The sequence below is a fragment of the Phyllostomus hastatus genome, unplaced genomic scaffold, assembly GCF_019186645.2.
Source record: "Phyllostomus hastatus isolate PE091 unplaced genomic scaffold, TTU_PhHast_1.1 phas_scaffold_12, whole genome shotgun sequence".
In the NCBI taxonomy this organism is placed as follows: Eukaryota; Metazoa; Chordata; class Mammalia; order Chiroptera; family Phyllostomidae; genus Phyllostomus; species Phyllostomus hastatus.
The window spans coordinates 20,517,311-20,536,719 of NW_025334007.1; the positions used below are offsets into that span (position 1 = coordinate 20,517,311).

A 19,409-nucleotide genomic window follows, 5' to 3' on the forward strand; every position below is an offset into this window, starting at 1 on the left:
CATACCAGGGGTCTGGGGAGAAACTCCTTTCCTGAGCTTCTGGGAGCTGGTGTACCCCGAGTCACTCAAGCCAGAGAGGGGACCGGGGGTGCCCAGCTGGTCGGAAGCACAGGTGACACCCTGTGCCCGCTGTCAGCGCTGACGGGGAGGACGGTTTTCCGGGACGGAGCCCCCATGTCGAGAAATCAGTGGCTGTGTCTGGCAGAGAGGGGCCGTCCCAGGTATATGAAACCGTAGCGTGTCAGGGAAGTGCTCGGTGGTGTGTGTGGGGGGGACCCAGACCCACCCATGGGGACGGGTGACCCGAGTTGTTAGCTACGTAAATGCAAAGCATGCTGCATAGATGTTCTAAGGCTTGCGTTCCTCATCCGTGTTATGGGGAGGATATGCCATTTTCACCCATTGTCAGAAAAATAAAAAAGCTCAGTGAGATGACGTCTGTGGAAAACTGCAGTGCACTTTCAGCACGCTGTGGGCACACAAAATAATGGTTCTCTTTCTTTTTAAAAGATTTTATTTATTTACTTACTTCTTTACTTATTTATTTATTAGGTGGGGAAGACTGGGAGAAAGAGAGGGAGAGAAACATCCATGTGTGGTTGCCTCTTGAGCGCCCCCTACTGGGGACCTGGCCCATAACCCAGGCACGTGCCCTGCCTGGGAATCGAACTAGCGACCCTTTGGTTCACAGGCTGGTGCTCAGCCCACTGAGCCACACCTCCTGGGGCTGCAGTAACTGTTTCCTGTAGCGCTGCCATGAGCTTCCTTTCACAATGGGTGGTGTGTTCCTTTCCAGGACTGACCGAGGCCAACGAGCCTTCGGAAGGAAGAAGATGATTCTCGGAGACACGCAGAGTCCAAGCGTCACTGGGTCACGGCTCCTGGAACCTGATATAAGACAGTTTTCAGGAAACGTCAGTGCTCCTCCAGCACGCACGGGCCCTCTTGGTTACGTCGCCTGCGTGTCATCCCGGACCTGGGGCTGATGAGAGAGAAGAAGAAAACGAAGAGAGAGGAAAACAGACAGAGAGAGGAGAGAAAAGAAAAGAAAGGACATTGTTTCAGTTATTTTTGTTTGTGTGTTTCATGAAACCCCGTTTCCGTGTGAGTTTAAACATATGACCCAGGAGTGAATTTCTTTTCCTTCCAGTGGCCAGTGTGAGATCAATACTGCTCTGTGGTCCTGAAACCCACGTGCTTTCCCCAAGGACGGCGGACCCCGGGGAGCCATCAGAGAAGGCTGGCGATGGCCATCGTCCGGCCCCTGCACACGGAGGGCTTCACCGGCCCGAGCGTGGTGCCCACGATGGGCCCCCCTCCCTGCGCGTGGGGGTCCCGCCCCTTTATGCCCTTGTTCAAAACCACACCCCTTCATGTCAGACCAGACGGCCGAGCACCCCGAGGTTGGGTTCATCGCCCTCGCTGACAGCTTCCCGGCGGTCGGACGCGTGGGGGACACCATCCGTCCACAGTGACACGGCGCCGGTGGGAGGGCAGCCCGACACGGCCCGGCTTTCCGGGCCGCGGGAAACGCCGCCGGGCCTGTGCGCTCTCCGTTTCTGAACGGTCCCCCGGGGAACGTGTGTGTTTGCATCGACACGTTCGCATCCACACTGCCTGCCGTGTGCCACTGACGGGGCAGGCATTCGGGGACACAGTGAACACCACGACGGTGTGAGTGGTTCCTAAATATCTGCCCGGCCGGAGAAGAAAATGCGTCCTTCCATGAAACATGTATTTCTTCTACCTTGAAAGTACACATTCTTTGGTGTGCCTCTTTTGTGCAAAGGCTGTTTTTATACGGACTATCTCCTTTCACTGTGCACCAGGAAGCCCAGGAGAGAGCCGTAGTGCATCCTGTTGAACCCTCTGACCCCTGGGACACACGCAGAACACCACGGACGCCCCACCGAGTCCCAGGTAACCGGGGGGGACCTGTGACCTGACACCAGCCCCGCTGTCCCCTTATTGGCCACGCCCCCCAAGGTTCCTTCTCTTAAAGCTCGTGAAAGCCCTGGCTGGCGTAGCTCAGTGGATTGAGCGCGGGCTGCGAACCAAAGCGTCGCAGGTTCGATTCCCAGTCAGGGCACATGCCTGGGTGGCAGGCCACGGCCCCCAGCAACCGCACATGGATGTTTCTCTCTCTCTCTCTTTCTCCCTTCCCTCTCTAAAAATAAATAAATAAATAAAATCTTTTCAAAAAAAGCTCGTGAAAAACTGCCACTCTGTGTCACGGCAGCGAGAAGTGACACCCCCTCGGGTGCCTGAGCGTGCGTCCTGCACGCAGAAGCAATTGCGGGGGAGCCCCCGCAGGAAGGGGACAGGACCTCCCGCCCCTCCGTCCGCAGCGGAGTGCGGACGCCCCAGAAATAACTGTCAGGAAAGCGGACGTGAGCTGGGCGCATCTTGCCCGTGGAGTCGCGTGTTAGCCTCCCGCCAGAACAACGTGGAGGTGGGGATTGTCTTTGGTTCCTCCCCCTCCCCCAAGCAGCGGTTGGGACAAGGTGTTTCCACGCACGCCCGTGGCCCCGCGCCACCAGAACGCACGCAAACCGTCTCTCGGTCCAGAACCCGCGTTCCCATGGCCACCACGCAGCGTCCGCTCGCGCATGGACTTGGGACGTCACACCTTGTCCACATCGAGTGCCGCTTCTCTGGGCCCCGACGGCAGTTGTGAGGCCGTCTCGGCACACGCGAGGGCCGCTGAGAAAGGTCCACTCCCGGGCCCCTGAAGTCCAGAGGGGCGCTGGCACCCAAGTGGCCGGTCGCAGCTTGCCCTATAGCCTGTATTTCATGGGTCAGAAAGCCCTTAGTGGGCGAGAAAAAACAAACACGGCAGAGGCGTGAGCCGAGAGGGCGAGAGGGCTGCGGTGTGGCTCAGCTGGTGCGGCTCAGCTGGGGCTGCTCTGCCCCGAGGGGACCCCGCTGGGTTGCCAGTTTGGTCCCCGGTCTGGGCGTGGGGGAGAGGCCACCAATGGATGCTTCTTTCTCACATGGAGGTGTCTCTCTTGCTCTCTCTCTCCCTCCTTTCCCCTCTCTCTAAAAGCATTCTCGGGTTCAGTATTAAAGAAAACACACACACACACACACACACACACACACCTTCAGGCATCACCTGGGCATAAGAGAGGTAGGTGTCTGACCTTTGTGAATCTTTATTCTCATTTAGCTGCCCTCCCCAGGGGGATATCACGGCTTCGAACATTTAAAAAAGAAATCCCAGTGACCCCCAGCAGGAGCAGCGCGGGTCGGCCTGACCAGCCCACACGGCTCCCCCCGCCCCCGCCCCCGCCCCCAGGCCGGGCCCCGCTGCGGAGGCGGCCCGAAAGAGTTAAAGGGGTTTGCAACTCTTGCGCGGCGCTTGGTGCAGAGCGCAGGGCGCAGAGCCGCCGCCGGAGCAGGCTGGCCTGCGCGCCCCCCCTGCCTGGGGGGCCCCCCCGCGTGACGCTCACCTGTGCCGCCACCCGGGCGGCGGGAGGACCTCCGGGCTCCGGCCGGTTTGCGCCGGGATTAGCTGCTCTTTCCCGGGGCCGGCGGCGGCGGCTCGGGGAGCGCAGGGCCGGCTGCGGGCGGCTATTGGCTGCTCGCTCCCTGAATTTCATTCAGTTTGGTCCAATAGCGCAGGGGGAGCGCGGAGGCCATCTCGCCTCTGCTCGCCGCCCGGCCTGCGCGTCTCCGGCACAGAGGTCTCATTCAGACCGCGCGCTGCCCTTGCTCTTCCCACCACGGGGCTGCTTGCCATCGCCGACCCCCACGGCCACGGGCGACCCCGACCGCGGATTGCCTGCCCCAGGGCCGTGTCCCGGGCGCGGGTCGGGGGTGGGGGGTGGTCCTCGCATTCCTTCGGAGACGCGAGCCGAGCTGGGGGTGGGAGAAAGCCGAGGAGCTGGAACGGAATCCATCCTCCCCGCTCGCTCGCTCGCACCTGGTAGGGTCTCCGAGGAAGATCCGGGTGCGTAAAAGGAACAGTCCGCCGACGCAGCTTCTCCGCGGCTAAGGTAGGTGCCGTTTTTTTTTTTTTCCCCCACATGTGTGTCTCCGGGTGATGCATACATTTATTTATTTATTTATTTATTTATTTATTTATTTATTTATTTATTTATTTATTTTCGGAAGCCTTTGAAACATTGGGACTCGAATGCGCTCGCTGCCCGGCCAACGGCGACCCATCTCTCTGCAAACGTTTGCGCTTGAATTCATCAGACATTTTTTTCTTCTTTTTTTTTTTTTTCGTGTGCCCCTTTTCTTCTTCTGAAAATTTGGACAGCATGTTCCCCCATCTGTCGCTGCATTTTTTTAGGTGTGGGAGGGAGTGTGGACCTACGTAGACGGACAGACAGCGTGTCTGGGCAGGCTGCTGCCCATGTCCACGGACATGTTCCAGGGTTGTCTTGTTTGTTTGTGTGTGTGGACTTAAAGAAAATAAGATCGGGGACGGCCGCGGCTGGGCGGCCTTTTGCTGCAATCGGCTGTCCGCGAGGCCCCCGGGCCGCCGTGTGTGAGGTGTTTACCGAGGAGCGCTGCCCTCCATACAAATAAACAGAAGAGTGTGCCGGGCGGAGGACGGCGCGCACACACACACAGACACAGCCGCAGTGTGCCGGAGGCTCGGAGCGGGCGCCGGGTCCCCGCAAACCCGGGCCGCAGGTGGGCCAGGCAGGACGACTTCCCGAAACTGGGAGCAGCCGGGGGCTCCCCCTCCTGCTGGAAGGCAGCTGACGGCTCCTGCCTCCCGGGGTGCTTTTTGGGGGGTTAACCACAGAGGAACCAGGAAAACGGGCTTGGCCCGGGTGGGGGGGGGCATCAAGCGATCCCCCCTCCCCCCCACACACACACCAGCCCCCCTTTCTCTGGTGCCTGGGACCAGAGGAGGGCTTGTGCGCGACACGGCGTTACGCACGTGATGGATGAGGGACCTGGCCGGGGTTTGCTGGGGACCCGGGCAAGCTCGAGACCCCGGGGCCCGGAGCGGGGGAGGGGGCGACATCTCGGTGGCTCAGTGCTGGTCCTGCAAAGCTGGGGAGCCGGCTGCCCGCCCCTCTTTCCTCGTGCGTGTGGGTTGGGGGAGAGAGAGGCCGGCGGCAGAAGGCGCGGGGGTGGGGGGGTAGTGGTTTTTCCTTTTTTGGAAGCGGTGGGGTCTGGCCTGGCGCTGTGCAGCGGGCACGCAGCCCCGTCGCGACCTGCCCGCGTTTCTGGGCGACGACAAAGTTGCCGGCTGCGGGCGAGCCCGGCTTCTCGGGGGATGCGGGGGGCCCCCGCTGGCGCCCACAGAGGGCCCCGGGGCCCGCGAGCAGAGCCTGCGGACCGCACCACCGGCCGGTCGCCTGCTCGTGGCGGGGGCTGGGGGCTGGGTGGTCAGTGCCGGTCTGTGGGCCAGCGCCAGGACCTCGGGCAACGGAACAGATACGTCCCACCCCTAAGCTGTGTGCTGTCCCGCGCTTCTAAGGTTCCCCCCCGCCCCCCGCCCTCGCTCACGATCTCCCGGGCCGATGGCATCCTCGACCCCCCGACCCCCGCCTTTCTGCGCGGCTGGTCTCGGCCGCCGCTTATTCCAGCGGGAAGACCCGAGAGCGAGAAGCAGCCAAGCCCGCAGCCGCAGCCTGCGGGCCGGGGGGCGGCCGTGGGGGTGGGCGAGGGGCTGTGAGCCCCCCCCCCGGGCCAAACCAAGTGAACTTGAGTCCCGCCCTCTCCCCAAGGCTGCGGCGGCGCCCCCCCGCCCCCCCCCCACCGACCTGCGCCCGCGCTCGCGCGGCCTGACCTGCGGAAGCGCGAGTGGGGTGCGGGTGGAGTGGGAGGTGCCGCCGGGCAGAGCATGCGGGGGTCCGGGGCCGGCGGCGGGAGGAGGGGCCGAGGTCCCCGCCTGTGCCCGCGCCCGCGCCCCGCGGCGGTTTCCTCCCCCTCCGCTCGCCGGGACGCGGGCCGCCTCGCCGCGCGCACTCGCTCTCCACTCTCCTGGACACCCCCGGCCTCTGCGCTCTCGCCCCCGACCTGCCCCGGCTGCTGCGCCCCGCAGAGAAGTGGTAAGGCGGCTTCCCTCCCGCGGGGGTCGCGAGCCGACCCCCGGGGGGGTCGCGCCTCCGGCTTGGGGCCCCGTGCGGCGCGCGGTCCTGGGCCCCGGAGCTCCATGCCGGCGCCTGCTCGCCGCTAGACACAGCGCCCTTTCTTCCCGGGGCGGCGGGGGGCGGCCGCCGGGGGTCCCTCCGGCCCCCGCCGCCCCGGGGCCTGGCCGGGACCGCCGTGGGAACGGATGTGCCGCCTGGAGGGCGAGGGCCCGGGAGGACGTGCTGTGCATCTAGCCGGCCCCTTTCCTGGTGCCTCCCCCCCACCCCTTTCTTCTTCTTCTTCTTCTTTTTTTTTTTTTGGTTACCGGTTTCCTTTTCTCCGACTCCTTCTTCTAAAACCGACCCGCGGGTGAGGGCTTGCTTTATTTTTGGAGCCACGCGGCGGCTATTTCGGGACCGGCGACGGAGGGGGTACGGGGGGTGGGGTGTCCAGCGGGCGGCGGTGGGGTGGCCCCGCCATGCGCCCTGGCTTGCAGCTGGCCGCCGGCGCGGGGCGCGCGCGTAATGCCCGAATCCCGGTGCCTGCGCGAGTCTGGGGCGCGCGGCGACGGCTGATCCCCCAGGTGTCCTTTGGATGCGGCTTAAATTGGGGGTGCCGGTCGGTGGGTGCGGGGGCCACCGAACTAATAAGCAGGTGCTGTTTTTGCGAGTAGAATCCACAAGGTGGTAGTATGGATTCTTCTTTTGATGTGATGTGATTTTTAAAAAAAAATTTGGTCAGTTGTGGGGGGGTGTGCTGGTTCATGGTCTCATATAGTTTGCGTTTTTGAAGGGGGTTCACCACCCAGAGCGCGTTGCATTCGACTGTTTTCTAACGGGAGGGGGCGCGAGCCAGCTTCCTCCTTCGGATGAGCCCTCACGGTGATTGGAGGGGACCCCAAAGGGTGGAAAAAAGAGGGAGAAAAGAAAAAAAAAGTTTGGGGAGACCTAGGCACCCCGAGGAAGCAGAATCTCCAGGGTGGGCAGGCGTGGTGCAGGCAGCGGACAGGAGCACGCCTGAGACATTTTTGGGCAGGCACCTTCTTCAGCTGCAAAATAGGACCCGCCAGCGCGCAAAAAAAAAAAAAAAAAAACCAAACCCCTGACTTTCAATCACGACAAAGAGACGTCAGCTGCTCAGAGAGCTGCCTGGTTTCCGGGGAGATGCTTCGCGTTAAGGAGAACGCGGTGCGGAGCCGGGAGACAGGGTCTCTGAGCCTGCCCTTTCTCCGCGCCGTTTTCCGAGATTTTTGGCGTGGGCGGGCCTGGGGAGTGGAGAATGATTCCATGCCTTTCGCTGCCTGTGGGCAGAAGTGCAGAGCCACCCTCCTAAGGGTCAGGAGATGGGTCTCTGTGTGGAGAGGGCGGGAGGCTGGGGGTGGGCCGGTGGGCTGATGGCCCGTGCACGCCAGCACGCCTTAACTCCAGAAAAAAAAAAAAAATCCTCGTATTTAAAATCTGTCCCCAAAGGAAGAACAGAAGAATTCCGCCAAGGCCTCTGCCTGTGTATATAAATAGGTGTATAGATATATATTTTTTTTCAGGTTACAAGCTCAGTATTCTATGGCCCAAGTAAACGTCGGGGAATGCATATCCGCCCGGGTGGGTGAAAGTGGCTGTACAGCCGTGAGCCCGAGAAACAACAGAGCTGACTCTCGCATTGTGATTTATTTATTCATTCATTACCATATTGTTTTCCACACCAACACCTGCAGCCCCCGCGCCGGCCCACCCTGTACGCACGCACCTGTCTCTGTGGCCAGTGCCGAGGGCGTCTCCCTGGATATTCCAGGCCATGATCCCGGCCACCCCGAGGGGGTGGAAAATCTCCCCATCGGTTTCCCATCCCGGCACGCCTGCCCCGTGAGAATAATTCTTATTTCCGTGTCTCAGAAACGGGAGGGTTTCGAGCAGCGGGGATTTCACGACGACGTTCTTCTTGGGTGCACGGACGTGTCGTTCTTGGGGGGAGGAGTGGTTCCTTCTCCTTCGCGGTGTCTCGTTTCCCAAACGAAATCAGGGTGAGCATACGTGGGTCCCGGACAGCAACAGCCGTCCAGCGGATTGCGACCCGAATCTAAGCCTGGAAAAGATTCCTGCTAGGGTGGCCACGTGCTGCGTCAGGCAGATGAATGGGGGTGGTCCTTGCCGTGACCCTGACGAGTGAATAAATACCCTTGAGCACGATCGAAGTTTGTTTAGTTGTGTATTACTTCTTTTTTTTTTTTTTTGGCTTGGAATGTAGACTTAAGTACTTTTTTTTTTTTAAATTTCTGAACTTGGCCTTGTAACTTTATTTGCTGGGTTGTCACTGGTGGGAAGTGAACTGTTCTCTGCTGGGTGGCGGTAGTGGTTACTGAGGGCGTGTTAGTTTTACATTGCTCTCAGAGTGGTGGGCGGGGGTGGGGGGTGGGGGAGTCTCTTCTGGAACTCTTCCGAATCTGGTGCTTTTGTGCCTCGAACACGCCAGAACCCCGAGTGAGGTCAGGTGGCCCCACTCCGCCCCTTGGGTGGGGTGCTCTTGGCTTGGCGCACCTCCGCCTGAAACCTTGATTATCGCACGTTTCGTCGTTTCGTCGTGGCACTTGCTGATGGAGTTTATTTTGTTGCAATGAAGCAGCACGTTGGAAACCGATGTGACAATATTATGAGCGCTTGCCTGCCTTCCCACGCCGATCTGGTTCGAACGTGCTGAAGTTCCGGAGCTGGTGACAGCCGATGGCAGGCATGTGGAAGTCTGGGGGAAGCCAGGCCTTATTTTTTTCTATAAGGAGGGGAAAAAAGTATGGTCAGGGTTTCGTTTAAATCAGTTGCCGTCGTTTCGTTCCTCCTTCTCCTTTTTCTTTTTCTTCTTTTTCTTTTTCTTTTCCTTCTCTTCTCTTCTCTCCTTCTTTTCTCTTTCTTTCTGGAAACTATCTTTTCAGAAGAGAGACTTCATCTTCTCTTGAGATGGGCGATGCCTTCTGTGTAGCAGGGACGGGTGTGTTAACCTCCGCAGCGACCGGTCTGAAATGAACTGCTCAGCCCTGCTCCATTCTGGGGGAGAGAGAGAGAGAGAGAGAGCGAGCCTGTGGGGACTGGTGGGGGGGGCCAGGGAGGTCACGTCGCCCAGTGTGATCACCCACGGGCCAGTCGCGCCCTGAATATTTTCCGGTTTTGCCATCTTTCTCTAAACAACCCCCACTGGGCCTTTTCAAAGCCGCCACTGTTCTCTGCCCAGTGAATCCTGCAGGACGGGAAGCCCCGCCTCCTTTTGGGGGGGGCAGGCCCTGAAGGGGGGGGAAGAAAAGGCGGCACCGCCCAGACCTCGGGCATCTGTGACTTTGAATGCAAAACCAGGAGAAGGATTTCTGTCGGTGGTGGTTTCACTAATCAGAATGTGGATTAAAAACTCATCCCATCAGCACGTGAAGGGAAGGCGCCGGGCGGCAGGAAAGAGAAGGCCAACCGCGGCGCCGATGTCAACCTTCAGGTGTTCGGTGTTGAGTTCACCTGTCCCAGGTGTTTGTGAGACGCTGGACAGAGAGCCACCGGCCTGTGGGAACGGGCCGGTCACTTGCAAGACGGGTCCTCTCCTCTGGTCTTGTCCCCACCCACCTGCCTTCCCCCTGATGAAGGACCCCACCCGACCCAACCCCAACAAAAACGAAATCTATGGGGAGTTGAGGTTCCCAGTACAAGGGAGGAAATGAGGTTGGGTTGGACATTCTTCTTAGGTGCACGGATGTGTCGTTGTTGGGTCCTTCATCAGGGACCCAACAGGGGCCCAGCAGGAGGTCCCCTTCAACAGGGACCCTCAGAAATGAGGAAGAAGCAGCCCTTCCGGCCTCCTTGGAGTCCGTCTCCAGGAGAGGAACCGTTCTGTCCGCACGGTGCTCACACCGTGACACCGTGTCCGCAGCAGCTCTTTGGCAACGTGGGAAACAACCCAGCGCTTTGTGCGGGCTGGCTTTGTTTAAAAGTGTGTTGCGGAAACGGTGCCTTGTCATCGTCCCGGAGGGCTGGTTCTCTATCCCAGAATCAGACCCACGCGGTTCAGGGTATGGGTGTTGGTGATCGTACCCGTGGTTTCCAGGGGCTAGTGAGCCCTGATTGGATGAGGGCGCCCAGGGTTGTGAAGCCATCGTCCGGAATGTATGTTTTTATCCGGGTCGTTGTCGTAAGAGCGCTTGACAGATGATCTAGCCTCTTAACGCATTATTTTAAAAGATTTTATTTATTTCTAGAGAGGGGAAAGGAGGGAGAAAGGGAGGAAGGGAAACATCAATATGTTGTAGCCTCTCGGGCGCCCCCGCTGGGGACCTGGCCCACAACCCAGGCATGTGCCCTGACTGGGAATCGAACCGGCCACGCTTTGGTTCACAGGCCAGTGCTCAGTCCACTGAGCCCCACCAGCCAGGGCTGATACCTCCTAACATATTTTTAAGCATCCCGGGACAGAGTTGTTGAGCCTAGGAGTGATGTTGGAAGGACATCTCTGCAACTTCTCGTCCTCCTTAATTGAAACTTGATAGTCCAGGGTTCCTATCTCTCATTACTTCCCATTCTGGCCCCCTGCCCCCGGGTAACCGCCATCACACTCATTTATTCTGTGAATTGGACTATTTTAAATATCTGCAGGTATCACCCTGATCATCTAGGGTCAGGTTCCATTTCTGTTTTTGCTTGCTTATGGATTTGTTGTGGTGGTGGGTTTTTTGTGTGTGTTTTTTTTTTTTTTGGAGTGATGGGAGAAGACACACATTTTGCAAAAGACACCCCTTTGGAGTGTGCACTGTTGCCTCTTGGTTTTCTGCATTCAAGAGAAAAGTGGCGTGCTTCCAGGTGCAGCGGTGGAAGGGGTTTGGGATCTTTCTGGAGGCGAGGAGCCGAGGTCCGTGAAAGGGCGCTGGGCTCTGCTGAGGAGCACCTCGAAGTGCCGGTGTGGGTGCTGCCTTTGGTTCCGTTCTTCTAGCTGGGCTGGGGCGTGCAGACGGGGTTCTTTTCTGCTTTTCGTATCCCAGCGCCGCGCACGGCGTGCGTGGGTCCGGGCCGTGGCGGAGACGTGGACGGGGAGCCAGCGTGGGTCGAAGAGCTCGCATCTCAGGAACGTGGCGCGGGCGGGGCTGGGGACCAGAACCTGCGGCGATCCAATGATTGTTCCCCATGCCTTACCCATAAGCGCCCCTCCCTGAAGGGGGTGGGCGGAGAACCAGAAAGACGGGCGCCCCTGGAGGAGATACAATGTCCCTGTTCCCCGTCCCCTGTGCGTCACTCAGGGGTGCACCCCACGCCTTCCAACGCCGAGGTGCGTCCCGACACCGGCCCTGGCGTCTGTGTGCACACCGACACGCACCCGACCAGGCAAACCGATTTCTCGCGTGAAACGCTCTTCTCAGCCTGGGCTGCGCGCCCCAGCAGCGCAGGGAAAAAAAAAAGTCCAGCTGTGAGCGGGATCCATGCGCGTCTGCCTCTGCTGTTCTTACTCCTCCCCATGGTGTCGCCAAACCCAGCTGCCCTGCAAAAACGGCGGGCGTGGGGGTGCCCCTGCAGCGCCCCCTCCTGGGAAGGCGAACACCTTCGCCCACCGCGGCATGGCATGGAGGGCGCGTGTGTGTGTGTGTGTGCTGGGGTGAGCGGGGGAGCCTCCCCGTCGTGGGAGCGGTGTTTGCCAAGAAGGTCCTGTCCCCTGCGTGGACGACGGTGGAGCAATCCGTAGGGCAGGCGTCATGCCATATGGCCGTCCCTGCCCGTGGGCGTGGGCCGTGGCTGTGTACCGGTCTGCCAGTGTGGGCAGGAACCGGCTGCTCTCTTTGGAAAGGCCTGACCTCGTGACCCTTTTGTGTGCCTGGTGGGAGAGAGGCCGGGCGCCCTCTCCGAGCTCAGGGGCTCCTCCGTGCTGTGGGGGGGACTGCTCCCCGCGAACCTGCCGGCACCCCCGTCAGCCCGGGAGACAACACACCCAGCATGCACGCCGGTAGACACCAGAAGCTTGAGCCACCAAAGCTGAGAGATGCACACTAGTCCCTTCCTGGTCTCCCTCATTGCCGGGGGTGGGGGGGCTTGGCCTTCTAAAGCCACCCGCACTGCTGGGGTGCAGGGCAGGGTACCCCGGGATTTGCCACGCCCAGAGTGATCCCTGGGGGTTGGGGGGAGAGTGGATGGCAGAGGGTCTCCCGTCCTGGGGCGCTGGTGTGTGGGTTCTGCAGAAAGGGGGTCACGCACTCCCAGCGTGCAGCTGCAGTGAGGTTTCGGGGTGCGGAGACGCTGACCTTTGGAGCCCCGGCCACCGGTGGCGGCGGCAGGGGCGCTCATCACCATGACCTGTGGCTGCTCCCACGGAGTGGTCTGGTTGGCCGGTGATTGCTAGAGAGCCTTCAGCGTCTACACGGGCTCCGTTTCATCGAAACAGACGTAATTACGGCGCTGTTCTTGCACGCTACCTACTTTTCATGCTGATGACCTGCCCGTTTCTGGGGCTGCGTTCGTGTCCAACTTACGTAATGCGTGAGGAAGAAGGCCTTTGGTTTTGAAGCTCCGTTTCAGAATTCATTGGGAGGCTTTCTCCGTGCCGCGAACACACTTTGTTCAGCCCTGTGATTATCATCGCATGCAGACAACGGTGAATGATAACACTGCCTACAGTTGTGTACAGAGGCATCATCCAGGTCAGAAACGACTCGAAATACATGTAACATTCGTGCAGCGCGATGAAACAGTGTAACTGTGTAACGGGCACAGGAGGTAGACAGACAAGGTCACGGGCAGGGAGCTGGATGTGCGTGTCACAGAAGCAGGTCCGCTGCTGCGTGGTTCGAATCTCCAGGCCGGCCCCGGGGGTCCGTACTCGCCACCCACACGCCGGGGGAATGTGGTGACTGCACGCGGGGACGCAAGGAGTGCATCCTCCGAGAGCTCTTCTGAGCCTCTGGGGGACGCTCCCACCCGTGGGGACCCCTGTACGGCCACGTGTCCGTCCCGCCCCGATGGGGAGGCCTCTTCTGCCGCTGGAGGACAAGGCGGGGTCTCTCTCGGGGGCGTGCAGCTCCTGGGGGAAGACCCCGCCGCAGCCCACGGTGCTGTGCCCCCTGGAGGCCGACGGGACCTCTGCAGGCACCTCTGTGGACGGGGTCGGCGCCCACCACGGACACGACAGGCTCGGGGGTTGCGGGCCACTCTTTGGCGTTGGCAAGAAGGACACTCGCTGGCTGAGATGGATGTATCCCTTTTTCCTGGAAACCAGTGTCTTCCTCCTGGAGGAAGTGGTTGTGCATGTCCTTTCTTTCCACTCACCGCCTTTTTTAACAAACATTTTTTTCCCAAAGATGGTTTGTTTATCGTCGCGCAGAGAAGGGAAGGGAGGGAGAAAGAGAGGGAGGAGAAACCTGGACGTGAGGCAGAAACACGGATGGGTTGCCTCTCCTCCGCGCCGGGGCCGGGGATCGAACCCACGACCCAGACGGGCGCCCTGACCGGGGATCGAACCAGCAACCTTTCGGCTCACGGGACGGCGCTCTGTGCAGCTGAGCCGCACGGGCAGGATCCGCGCCTTGCTCTGGGTGAGCGTGTGTTCTCCGTGTCCGTGACCGGCGCGCGGGTGGAGGGGGTGCTGCAGGTACAAATGTGGACCGGGCGTTTCCCTGTTCTCGGGAGTCTCCCTGCCCGGGACAGTGTTCGCCGGAACGTTCTGACGGTGGGTAGTTCTCGGACGTGTCCGCCCTTCCTGGGTTCCCGTGGGGGGTCGCGGGCTTTTCCCGTGTTCCTCCTTTTCCCGGGCGCCCCTGCTTCCTTGCCGTCTCCCCGCTCAGCGCTCTGCAGGTTCGAGGCCTGACCGTGTGGAGATCCCCGCGTTCGTATCTTTGTGTCTCCCTGACACACTTACTTCTGTGTCTCTCTGCGGGGATGCCGCTTGGAGGATGACGTTTTCCAGGACGTTACAGCAGAGGTCGCTTAGGGTCACGACGCATCTTCATGAGCATCACTCTTGTGCGAGCAGTGCTCTCCGCGGGTCGTGGCTCAGTCGTCCCTCGTGACTTTCTCGGTCTTGGGAGCATTTCCGCCGCGTGGCTCCGATAACCTCTTTCCAGATCCTTCCGTGGAAATTCCGTGGTCTTCGTGACAGCGCCATTCCTTATTTTTTTGTCTAGTTTTCATGTTTTTAAATTTCTTTAAAATATACTTTATTGATTGTGCTATTACAGTTGTCCCATCTTCCCCCTTCACTCCCCTCCACCCTGTACCCCCTCTCCTACCCACATTCCCCCCCTTTAGTCATGTCCATGTGTCATACTTATAAGTTCTTTAGCTTCTACATTTCCCATACTATTCTTGCCCTCTCCCATCTATTTTCTACCTACATTCTATGCTACTTATTTTCTGTACCTTTTCCCCCTCTCTCCTCCTCCCACTCCCCTGCTGCTAACCCTCCATGTGCCCTCCATTTCTGTGGTTCTGTTCCTGTTCTAGTTGTTTACTTAGTTTCTTTTGGTTTTGCTTTAGGCGTGGTTGTTCATAATTGTGAGTTTGCTGTCCTTCTACTATACATGCTTTTTCTTTATCTTCTTTCCTTAGATAAGTCCCTTTAGCATTTCATAAAATAAGGGCTTGGTGATGATGAACTCCTTGAACTTGACCTTATCTGAGAAGCACTTTATCTGCCCTTCCATCCTAAATGAGAGCTTTGCTGGATAGAGCAATCTTGGATGTAGGTCCTTGGATGTAGATCCAGCCCCTTCTTGCCTGTAAGGTCTCTTTTGAGAAATCAGCTGACAGCCTGATGGGAACTCCTTTGTAGGGTACTGTCCCCTTATCTCTTGCTGCTTCTAGGATTCCCTCCTTCATTTTTACCTTCGCTAATGTCATGCTGATGTGCCTGGGTGGTTTTCATATTGCTCTGGGTTTTAAACCTTTTCTTGCATCCTCTCAAGAAAGGCTTTTGTACACGCTGGAAGCCTAACGGCATCTGGGAGTGTGGAACATGTCAAGCACACGCAGACGACACAGACACGGATGGAGGGAGGGAGGGAGGAGCGTGGGGGACCCGTCGCTCAGGGGCATCGCCTCCGGGATCGATTACTCACCCTCTTCTCGTGACAGCCCCAAAAATCTGTGTCCAGGGACAGCGGTGCGTTGCTCTGAAACACACATACAGACTTTTTTCACGCAGGCACCCCCTCCTCACCACACCTCACATTGTCAGCCACGCCTCAGGCTGGTCACCTTCGACCTCCCGCGCGTCAGAGGTCGCCCACCAGCCGTCCACGAAACCGCGCCCCGTCGGCCGTGTGACTGTGACCCGATGGGCCCGTTCCGTTGCTTTGGGTCACTGTGTCTTCTCCCCACGCGGACTCTGCTGGGAGAAACTGCTGTTTCTTTCACCCCCGGGAGAAAGTAGGTTACAGAGTCAGCAAAACGGGGCGCTCGGCTTATTTTGGAAGGGAGAGGCGGGGCTCCCGCGGCCGTCGGAGTGTGCCAGCTCCCCCGGGGGGGGGAGTGGGGCTTGGGCCTCACGGCGGTGCATGCTTGGTGCATGCAGCCAGGGGTGTCTGTGTGTGTCGGGGGGGGGGTGCCGTCTGGGATTCCTGCTCTCACGAGACCTGGTACCCGACAGATGGTCCAGTCCTGAGCAGATGCAGACAGAAAGCAGGTGGGCACCGGCCTCTGTCCCATCATCACTGGTCACGCACGCACCCACCCCGCAAACGCTGCCCCGTGGCCCCCTCAGAGGGGGTCCCCAAATTACGCCCGTTTGCTGGAACCCACCCTGCCAAGGGTGTTTAGGGAGATGAAGGCGAGAGCTCAGCCCGCGAACCCACCCAGGGCGCGCTGTGTGGGTTTCTTGTGCCAACGTAAGTGTGACCCAGATGAGGACGGTTCAGGGACAGGTGGCTGACCCAGATGGCTGGCGGCCACTGCTGGTTCACGCCACCCCGCCGCTGTCCTGCGATGCGGCCGCCGACACGCAACTTTGTATACGTGGAAGCGTGGAAGCGGCATGGCGTGCTCGTCGGTTACAAAGAGATACATACACCTTCCTCTCGTTACAAAGTGATCGTTTCTTTTCTCAGCAACTTTGGACTCAGCCACACAGACCTGACTGCTACCGTCACCCCCACAATCTCTCCGTCTCGTAACCGGCCCTCTGGTCCCTTGGACCAATGTCACCCCACACCCCCCCACCCCGGCCCCCAGGTGCCACGGACCTGTTCCGTGTCCGAGTTTAGCTCCTCCTTCCACAAGGGAGTCACGCTTCCTCCGGGCAGCTGGCTGCGTCAGTGAAAACCGTATACACGTTGGACATTTAAATTGAAAAGCAAAGTCCAAGATGAGTCAGCCGCCTCTCCAAAGATGATCTTGCTGGAAATAGCAGGGTGTGCCCTTTACATGTGAGTCTGTGTGTGTATATCGACAGATGCACGTTTCTGTCACATAGAGGAACACCATTAAACTGGAGTGAGTGGAAGATCATTGAGACGTCTTAGAGAAAGCCTCACCAGGACACTTGGCAAGCTGGTCTGTGCCGGATCATGCCGAAACTACTATTTGCTCTGCTCCGGTAGTTTGCAGGGAACACGCCTGTCTTGCAACATGTGGTTTCCTAACCTCGGCTCTGCCGATACCCAGCTGACGACTCTTTTCCTCATCGGCGGCGGCCCTGTGCCTGGCGGATGCTCACCAATACGTAGGTCCTGACGCCTCTAGGGGCCAGGAGCGTGTCGGAGCCTGGAGGTGACGGCCAGAAACGCCCCGTGATGTCGCTGGCTGCCCTGGGGGTGCCACCCGCACCCGTTAACAATCTTTGTTATAAACTGAGGCTTTGACAGAGGCAGGTCCCCCGTCTCTGGGGTGTTACCTGTGCTGGGCCTGCCCAGAAAACCAGGCAGCTGGCGCCGTGCAAAGATAGTACACCCGCCATTCTCCAAGGTCCTCTCTGGAACAGGCATCGACCCGATGGATCCTGTCCCTTGCACCCAGGATGCGGTGGCTTTGGGGGGTCGGTCCACAGCATGCCCTTGACGGAGAAGGAAGATGAGATTGATGGGTTCGAGGACAGCTTTAGAGGAGACAGAAAGGAAAGCAGAGAGAGGACACTCCTTGGGACGCCGTGCCGCTGGCTTGTCTAAGATCGGGGAAAATCCACAAAAGAGCCGTAGACGGGAGGACAGCGGCGGCGAGTACAAGGCACGGAATACAGTTTCCGTCGTCCCGGCGTGCCCGGAAGGCCGAGCGCCCAGGGGCCCCTCCAGGGCCCTGCGCAGAAAATTCCGTGGAAGGCGCGTTGGAAATACTGCTGTGTTTTCTGGGCTGTTGGCCTTGACGCATCAAAATTAGGTTCCTCTACAAAATAAGTTTTTTTTAAATAAATTTTTTTAAAGATTTTGTTTATTTATTTTTAGAGAGGGAAGGGAGGGAGAAAGAGAGAGAGAGAGAAACATCCATGTGCGGTTGCGGGGGGTCATGGCCTGCAACCCCAGACACGTGCCCTGACTGGGAATCGAACCTGCGGCGCTTTGGTTCGCAGCCCGCGCTCCATCCACTGAGCTACGCCAGCCAGGGCTTAAAAGAAGAAGTTTTTCATATCCCGTGAGTGACCGCAAGATGGATTTCTGTGACGGGGCGGGTGGGTGGGGGATATGTGGTTTGGAGAGACGCATTATTAACCTCGGACAGCGGGGATTAATGCCACAGGCACCAAAGTATGCGGCGGGACATTCCTCACCAACGCCTTCGTAATAGGTCATTACGCATTATCGTTTTTAATTTCTGTGATGAGTAGGCATCTGGGTTGTGTTTTTAGGATAAAGGGATTATGCGGAACCCGTGATTTTTTTTATTCAGAGGCTCCCAAAGCAGCAGTTTCCCCTGCTTCACATCACCGTGGTCATGAAATCTCCGGGACGCTTGAACACCCTGGGTGACACTGAGCAAAACTCACTCTGAGGAGCTGGACCCTGTGCAGACGGGATGGCGGACTCGCGTTCGTTTTCTGTCCGTGTCCCCGTCTCCCTTCCGTGTTGCTGTTCGCTGAGCGTGCGGATGCACCGCGCGGCACTCGTGGTGCAGTCCCGACCTGCGGATGCCTTCCTCCTGTCTCCGTGGGCACAGCCGGGGTCCTGTGTTTGCACGGTTGAAGGGCGTGGGTGCCACCCTCCAGCAGACGTTTCAAAATCAGCTCTCGCTCTCCGGGGACACGGGTCAAGGAGCCAGAGTCTGACAGAACGCAGGAGAACAGGACAAGCCGGCTGATGACACAGCGTCATGGTAGCTAGTGTGCCGGTGGCCGCAGCTCCCTCGGGGGCCGGCGGGGTGGGGGTGGCGGGTGCGCTGGGGAGTCTGCATTGTACAGAGAGCTCAGCATCCTGGTGTCACTCCTGCATGCCCTGCCCACATGCACGAGCGCTGAGGTGGCTTTGGTAGGTAGGAGGATAAAAGACCTGCTTGAGAGGAAACCCTTCCAGATAAGTCCACCATCCAAATGTCCTGTTTCTGCAATACCCAATTCCCGTTTTTGCATATTGACACATGCCTGAGAGAGAGAGAGAGAGAGAGAGAGAGAGGGACCCACTGCAATTTTCTCACCCTGTTTCCAGCTTCAACGCGGAGAACCTTGAGTCAAAAACACCATCAGTCCGACCAGCTCCTGTGACAAATAAACCAGGCGCCGTGGGTTCAATTGTTCCCCCACAGAGACATAATGAAGTCCGAACCCCGACACCATACTGTGTGCCCCTATTTGGAAATTAGGTCCCTGCCCGTGGAACGGGAAGGGGAGCTATTAAAAGTGGGCTGTCGTCCCGTGGGGCTAGTCCGCCCCCCCCCCCCACCCGTGTGAGGAAGGGGCGGGAATGCCCCGGGAAGACTCAGCTGCCGGGAAGGCGGAGGTGAGACCCAGACTCAGACGCTCAGGTAGCAGGTGGGTGCAGACATCGGCGGGATGGAGCTGCCAGCCCAGCAAAGCCACGGGCCGCCCCCAGCCCCCTGAGTCTGGAAGAGGAGGAGGAAGGAGTCCCCGCCCCTGGGGCCTTCGACGGGAGCGGGGCCCACCCAGCACCTTCGGCCATGCCCCCCGCTCTTACCGCAGGAGACTAACTTCCTCCCTGGCTCTCCAAGACGGTCCAGCAGAGCGGGACCGTTGTCTTTCCCGGGCACCACCTCCGTGCCATCAGGCCCGAGGGAGATCGCAGCACCCCCCGTGAGTTCCAGAGTCGGGGTGGGCACCCCTGCTCTCGGGCAGTGCTCGGAACCCAGCGGCGGGCTGCACGCCCCTCCGCGGGAAGACGCGTGGGCCGGCCCCACCTCCCCGTCCTTCCCAGCCCCAGTTGCGTGGGATTCGAGAGCCGCGACCCTGGTAATTAAGACTCTTGACTCGAATGCTGCTCATCTGCAGCC

The 19,409-nt window shown here is 59.2% G+C and overlaps 1 protein-coding gene across 5 annotated transcripts in view; it reads left to right on the forward strand.

The window, feature by feature from the left end:
* Positions 1-3,634: 3,634 nt before the first annotated feature.
* The window catches only part of NLGN4X (neuroligin 4 X-linked), a 151,443-nt gene continuing 135,668 nt past the window's right edge, over positions 3,635-19,409 (forward strand). For 3 of the 5 annotated variants that reach the window (XM_045855957.1, XM_045855961.1, XM_045855960.1), the window contains exon 1: positions 3,635-3,998. The gene's annotated coding sequence lies outside the window, so the exon portion shown is untranslated. Of the gene's footprint in view, positions 3,999-4,552; positions 4,648-5,960; positions 6,021-19,409 lie in introns of those variants that run through there. The other 2 variants (XM_045855959.1, XM_045855958.1) reach the window with 2 other exon arrangements.